Below are 6391 nucleotides of genomic sequence, written 5' to 3'. Positions count from 1 at the left end.
TCCCACAGCCGCTCCAACAATTATTGCTTGCTTTCTTTTTTCGTTATTTTTTACTAACCTGATGAATGTGAAGTAGAACCTCATAGGTGCTCTGTTGTATTTCTCTATTAGTGACTTGGAACATTTAAAAAAATAAATGGTCATGGACAGTTTGTGTTTCTTTCTTTGATAATTAATAATTCAACACATATTTATTAAATATCTATTAGGTACCCTATTAGGTGTGAATTTCCTGTAATGGTGGAAATTTAGGTCTCTGGGAGAGGGTTATAATATTGTAATGGTTAAGAATGTGGCTACAGGATTTATGTAATATTAAACAATGGCCGCCAAGGAATTTACTTATGAAATTCCTAAAAATGAAACACTTAAGTCAGAATGAAGTTTATGGAGGTTTAATCACACTGGGAGTAGGGAAAAGGATAGGGAGAGAAGGAGAGAAGAGAAAAGGGAAAAAGGGGCTACTCAACCTCTGACCAAGGCAGAGGGAGTTTTAGGCCCAAAGGCCCAGGTGGAAAGAGTCAGTCCTTAACTCACGTGACCAATCTGAAGGAAAGCTGTCTGCGGGCGTCCTCCCTCTCCAAGCTCCTAACACCAACTCTCCCTAACACCAACTGGCGTCTCCCTCTCCCCACAGGAAGTGCGCGAATTCCAGAGGCTGTTCCCTACCTCACTTCCTGTGTCTCACAAAATCCAATGGTTGGCTCTAGCTTGGCTTAGGACAGCCCAGGTGGGCAGTTAGTTATTTCTGATTTGTCATTGACTAGCACATGCCCGTGTAGTGTGGGTGTGCACAATTTTTGGGTGCTAGACCAAGATGGAGACTTTTAAAATTCACATAGGTGAGCTAGATGTTGGGAATACAAAGACAAAGATGAAGCATTTCCTGCCTCCAAGAAGCTTACATTCTGTTGGAGAAGACAAGCAGGTGTGTATATAGGCATAAACAAAGTAGATACAAGGTGATTCTTTATCAGGAGGGGAAAGTGATAGAAGCTGGGTGGCAGTCAGGAAAGATCTGATGGAAAAGGAGGTTCTTGAATCAGTCTTGAAGGACACTGGGAATGCTGGAAGGAGGAAGGGATACATTACGTCCCTCCCTCCCTCCCTCCCTCCCTCCCTTCCTTCCTTCCTTCCTTCCTTCCTTCCTTCCTTCCTTCCTTCCTTCCTTCCTTCCTTCCTTCCTTCCTTCCTTCCTTCCTTCCTTCCTTCCTTCCTTCCTTCCTTCCTTCTTTCTCTCTCTCTGTCTTTCTCTCTGTCTTTCTCTCTGTCTTTCTCTCTGTCTTTCTTTCTCTCTCTCTCTCTCTCTCTTCTTTCTTTCTTTCTTTCTTTCTTTCTTTCTTTCTTTCTTTCTTTCTTTCTTTCTTTCTTTCTTTCTTTCTTTCTTTCTTTCTTTCTTTCTTTCTTTCTTTCTTTCTTTCTTTCTTTCTTTCTTTCTTTCTTTCCTTCTTTCCTCCTTTCCTCCTTTCCTCCTTTCCTCCTTTCCTCCCTTCCTCCCTCCTTTCCTCCCTTCCTCTCTCTCTTTCTCTCTCTCTTTCCTTCTTTCCTTCTTTCCTCCTTTCTTTCTTTCTTTCTTTCTTTCTTTCTTTCTTTCTTTCTTTCTTTCTTTCTTTCTTTCTTTCTTTCTTTCTTTCTTTCTTTCTTTCTTTCTTTCTTTCTTTCTTTCTTTCTTTCTTTCTTTCTTTCTTTCTTTCTTTCTTTCTTTCTTTCTTTCTTTCTCTCTTTCTTTCTTTCTTTCTTTCTCTCTTTCTTTCTTTCTTTCTCTCTTTCTCTCTTTCTTTCTTTCTCTCTCTCTTTCTTTCTTTCTCTCTCTCTTTCTTTCTTTCTTTCTTTCTTTCTTTCTTTCTTTCTTTCTTTCTCTCTCTCTCTTTCTCTCTCTCTTTCTTTCTTTCTTTCTTTCTTTCATATATATTTATATTATAATATATATTTCTTTAATATATAGTATAATAATAGCATCTACCTCCTAGGATTTTGTGATAATCAAATGAAAAAAAATTGTAAGAAAAGCACTTAGAATTGTCCCTGACACATAATAGGTTACTATATAAATGCCTATTCCCTTTCCTTTCCCCCTTCTCTGCCTATTACACTATCAAAAGTTTGGCTTTTAGGTGATTACACTTTTGCCTATAACAGTTTTCCATAGACCATCAAGAAATGTCTGAGGTTGATCTACATTGGTGTGGGGCGTAATCACCAGCACCATTGTAGTCATTACTAATATTTTGATAGCTTTAAAGTTTGCAAAGCCATTTGGGATATATAGCTGATAAATTACTAGGGTAGGATTTGAATTCAGATCTTCCTGACACCAGAGCCTGCTCTCTATTCACTGTACCACTGGCCCACCAAAAATGATGAAATCATGCATTTTTAACATAACAACAACAACAACAGCAGCAATAATAGCTTACATCTATATATCATTTTCAAGTTTGCAAAGTGCTTTTCTACATAATCTCATTTGAGTATTTCCCTAAGCCTGTGAAGTTGTTGCTGTTAAGAAAACAGAGTCTTGGAGAAGGGAAATGATTTGCTCAGGAGGCATAGAGCTAACAATATCTGAAATCTGAGCTGAGAGCTCTGCACTCGTGTCTCTCTAGTCTGCTGTGCAATGTGCCATCTCACTCCCTGTTGTCAGTCAGTCAGTCAGTCAGTCAGCAAGTACTGAAATTAAGAAGAAAGCTACACTTCAGTCCCTAGAGGTCTGGATTCTTGGTTAAGCTAGAATGTGTGGGAAAGAACTGGGAGTCAGGGGAATGGGGGAAAAGGGAGTGAGTGTGTGTGTATGTGTGTGTGTGTGTGTGTGTGTGTGTGAGAGAGAGAGAGAGAGAGAGAGAGAGAGAGACAGACAGACAGACAGACAGAGAGGGAGAGAGAAAGAGAGAGGAGAGAGAGGCAGACAGATAGACAGACAGACAGAGAGAAAGAGAGAGGAGAGAGAGGGAGGGAGGGAAGGAGAGAGAGGAAAGAAAGGAGAGAGAAAGAGAGAGGGGGGAGAGGGAGAGAGAAAGGGAGAGAGGGAGAGAGAGATCGTTGCTGGGAAGTTAATCAGTCAACCAACAAGCATTTATTAGACACGTACTCTATACTATATATTAGGACTGCAAAAACAAAAGTTAACTAGCCCCACTTCTGGGGGAAGGGGACGGAGGGGTTTGCCCGGTGTGGGAATTCCTTGAGATCCCGACCTAGCAATTACAGGAGTTCCCATCCATTATTACACAGATGATTTTCATGTGAATCACTTGTAACTGGGGTTAGAGGTGCTGCCAAAGATCTGTCATCATCTAAAGGGATCGGTCTGTGCTCCTACCTGAAGTCTAAACATCCTGAACCTCCTGAGGAAGGAAAGTCAGGGAGAAGATGTGGTGCCCTTAGTTAGGTCCACTTGCTCACCAAGTGCCAGACACTGTGCTAAGTAAGTGCTGGCAACACAAAGCAAGAGAAAAGTAGCCGCTGCTGCTCTCAAGGAGCTCCCAGATTGCATGCAGTCATCTGTGTATGAACAAGATGTAGTCCAGATAAATGGAGGGAGCCAATCCAGGGGCGGCAGAGCATTAATCAGGACCAGAAAAGGCTTCTTGTAGAAGGCAAGATTTCAGCTGAGGCTTGAAGGAAGCCAGGAATGGCGAGGGAGAGCCTTCTAGGCAATTGTAATTGCCCTCGATTTTGGGACGGTGGGGAATGATACAAGAGAGTACAGTTCAGGAGTGGTTGGGGTACCACTGGACTGACATGGAGGATCCATGTCCCTAAAAATTGTCAAAGCCCTATTCCTGATTCCCTAATTATATCCCTGCCACCCTCACTGGCAGGTAGGAAGCTCACTGAATAGAGCTCAGGAAAATGAGTTCAAATTCAGCTTCAGCTATAGACTAGCTGTATGACCCTGAGCAAGTCACTTAACCTCTGCCTCAGTTTCCATGACTATAAAATGAAGATAATAATAGCATCTACATCATAGGATTGTTGTGAGGATTAGATGAGATGTTTGTAAAGCACTTAGTATGGGACAAAGTATAGTATTGACACATAGTAGGTGCTTAATAAAAGTTTATTCCCCTCTCCCATTTACACAAAGTTTTATGATTTACCAAAGCCTGTCCTCACATTGATTCTGGGAAGCGAAGAGGGCAGCAAAGTATTTTAAAAACTCAGTGACTTCAGAAACAGACCCTCTGATGGTCACTGAGATCTGCTTTGTTCAAGACTTTCTCCCAAAGGTCTCATTTCACCTCTTCCAGCCCCAGATAGTGGATTTTATAGGTTGGAAAACTAAAGACAAGGGATGGTTTTCTTTTCTTTCTTTTTTTTTAACCCTCACCTTCCATCTTGGAATCAATATTGATTCCAAGGCAGAAGAGTGATAAGGGCTAGGCAATGGGGGTTAAGTGACTTGCCCAGGGTCACACAGCTAGGAAGTATCTGAGGCCAGATTTGAACCCAGGACCTTCTGTCTCTAGACTTGGTTTTCAATCCACTGAGCTACCCAGCTGCCCCCTAGGAATGGTTTTCTTAAGTGGGGCATGAAGGAAAATCCAGTATTTGACTGGGTGAGGGTGGGCAGGGCCAATAATAAAGATTGGAGAATGGGAATGCCAGAAAGAGTCTCAGGGGTCCCTGAGTTCCTGGAGACTCCTCTGGGGCAGTCCTAACAACGATTTCTACAATCCCCCATTGAAGATCTCCTCTGTCAGGGAATTCACTACCACTTGTTAGGAAGCCTTGGATTCCCATTCTGTCTCTATTATTACCTGTGAGGTGAGGGGCTATGGGTAAGTCATTGCATCTCTACGTCTATTTCCTTCTCTATAAAATAGGCATCATAACAACTGTTGTGCCTCCTTTGTAGAGTTATTTTGGGCCTCTGATGAGTAATCATAACGTGTTTTTCTAACATTTAAGCACCAGAGAAATATCCGTTACTGTTATAATAACGAGCCTGATATTTGCTTGCCTATGTCTTTCTTCTCTGTTCCTCCATCTCTCCCCTCCACCACAGGCCTTGACCTCATCCCCTGAAGCCACACTGAACAGATCACCTCATGCTCCTTTGATATTCCTTCTAGCCCCAAAGTCTACTGAAGCCAAGAAATGGGCACAAAGTGAGCTTACAGGAGATTGAGGAATCTTTGAAAGCCTGGTCAGGGGAGGAACTCATTCAAGCAATGAACAAGTATATTAAAAAAAAAGTTAATTCAGGATCAGATAAGTGACAGAGTGGCTAGAGGGTCAAACCTGGAGATAGTAGGTCCTGGGTTCAGAACTGGCCTCAGATACTGTGCGACTCTGGATTACTTAATGCCCATTGCCTTGCCTTGTATTGGCAAACCTATGGCAAGTATGCAATAGTGCTCCCCCCCCCCCTCCCTTGTGCCCAAGGACATTTCTCACATGACCTGCCTCTCTGCTGAGCAGCCCAATGGGAGTCCTCCTTCCCCTTCTAGGGTAAGGTGGGGGGCTCACATGTAGTGTGAAGATTGCAGTTTGGGCACTCAGTCTCTAAAAGGTTCACCATCACTGCTCTAGCCCTCATTGCTCTTCTGCCTTAGAAATAATACATAGTATTGATTCTAAGATGGAAGGCAAGAGTTTTTCCTTAATGATGGGATTTCCTTTGCTTTTTTTTTTACCTTATTTACATTTCCCCTAGTATCTCTTTATACTTCCCAGCGGCAGTTATTCTGTAGGATAAAGAATTTTTAAAAAGGTGAAAAAACATGAGCAGTAACAGATTGGAAAAGTTTCACATTGTATTCAGTTGTAGAAGTCCCCTACTGTACAAAGACACAAGGTAAGGAGCCTACACAATTTTTTCCTTCTTTGGGACCAATTTCACAACATTCGGTTTTGGTGTTCTTTACATTTTCATTGTGTAAATGTCTTCTGCTCACTTCACTCTGCATCAGTTCAGACAAGACTTCCTGTGGTTCTCTGTATCCTCATAGTTTCTTAAAGAACAATATCTTGCACCATGACTATTTTATTCCCAAGTTTTTCCTACTACAAAAAGGGCTACTATAAATATTTTGCTGTGTATGAGATCTTTCTTTTTGTTATTGACCTCAAAGCATATGCCTGGCAGTTTCCTTGCCCTAATTTCAAAGTGTTTTCAGGCAAAACCAATATTTTTAAAGAGATCAACAAGGGCAGTTCGGTTGAGGCCCTAGGCCCATTTTGAAGATGTGGCATGCCTGCCCCAGCATGCTGGAGGGGGCAGCTCCATTCCCCTTCTCCACAGTGCCTGAGGACATTTTTGCATGCCCTGCCCCTCTGCTCAGCAGCCCAGTTTGAGCACTTCCTCCTTTCACTGTCTGGGGCAATATGCGGGTGGAGGGAGGGGGCTCACAGGCAGCTTGAAGGTGGAGTTGTGGAGTTTGGGCAC

The sequence above is a fragment of the Monodelphis domestica genome, chromosome 2, assembly GCF_027887165.1.
Source record: "Monodelphis domestica isolate mMonDom1 chromosome 2, mMonDom1.pri, whole genome shotgun sequence".
Classification (NCBI taxonomy): Eukaryota; Metazoa; Chordata; class Mammalia; order Didelphimorphia; family Didelphidae; genus Monodelphis; species Monodelphis domestica.
Note: the sequence above shows the minus strand (reverse complement) of the source record.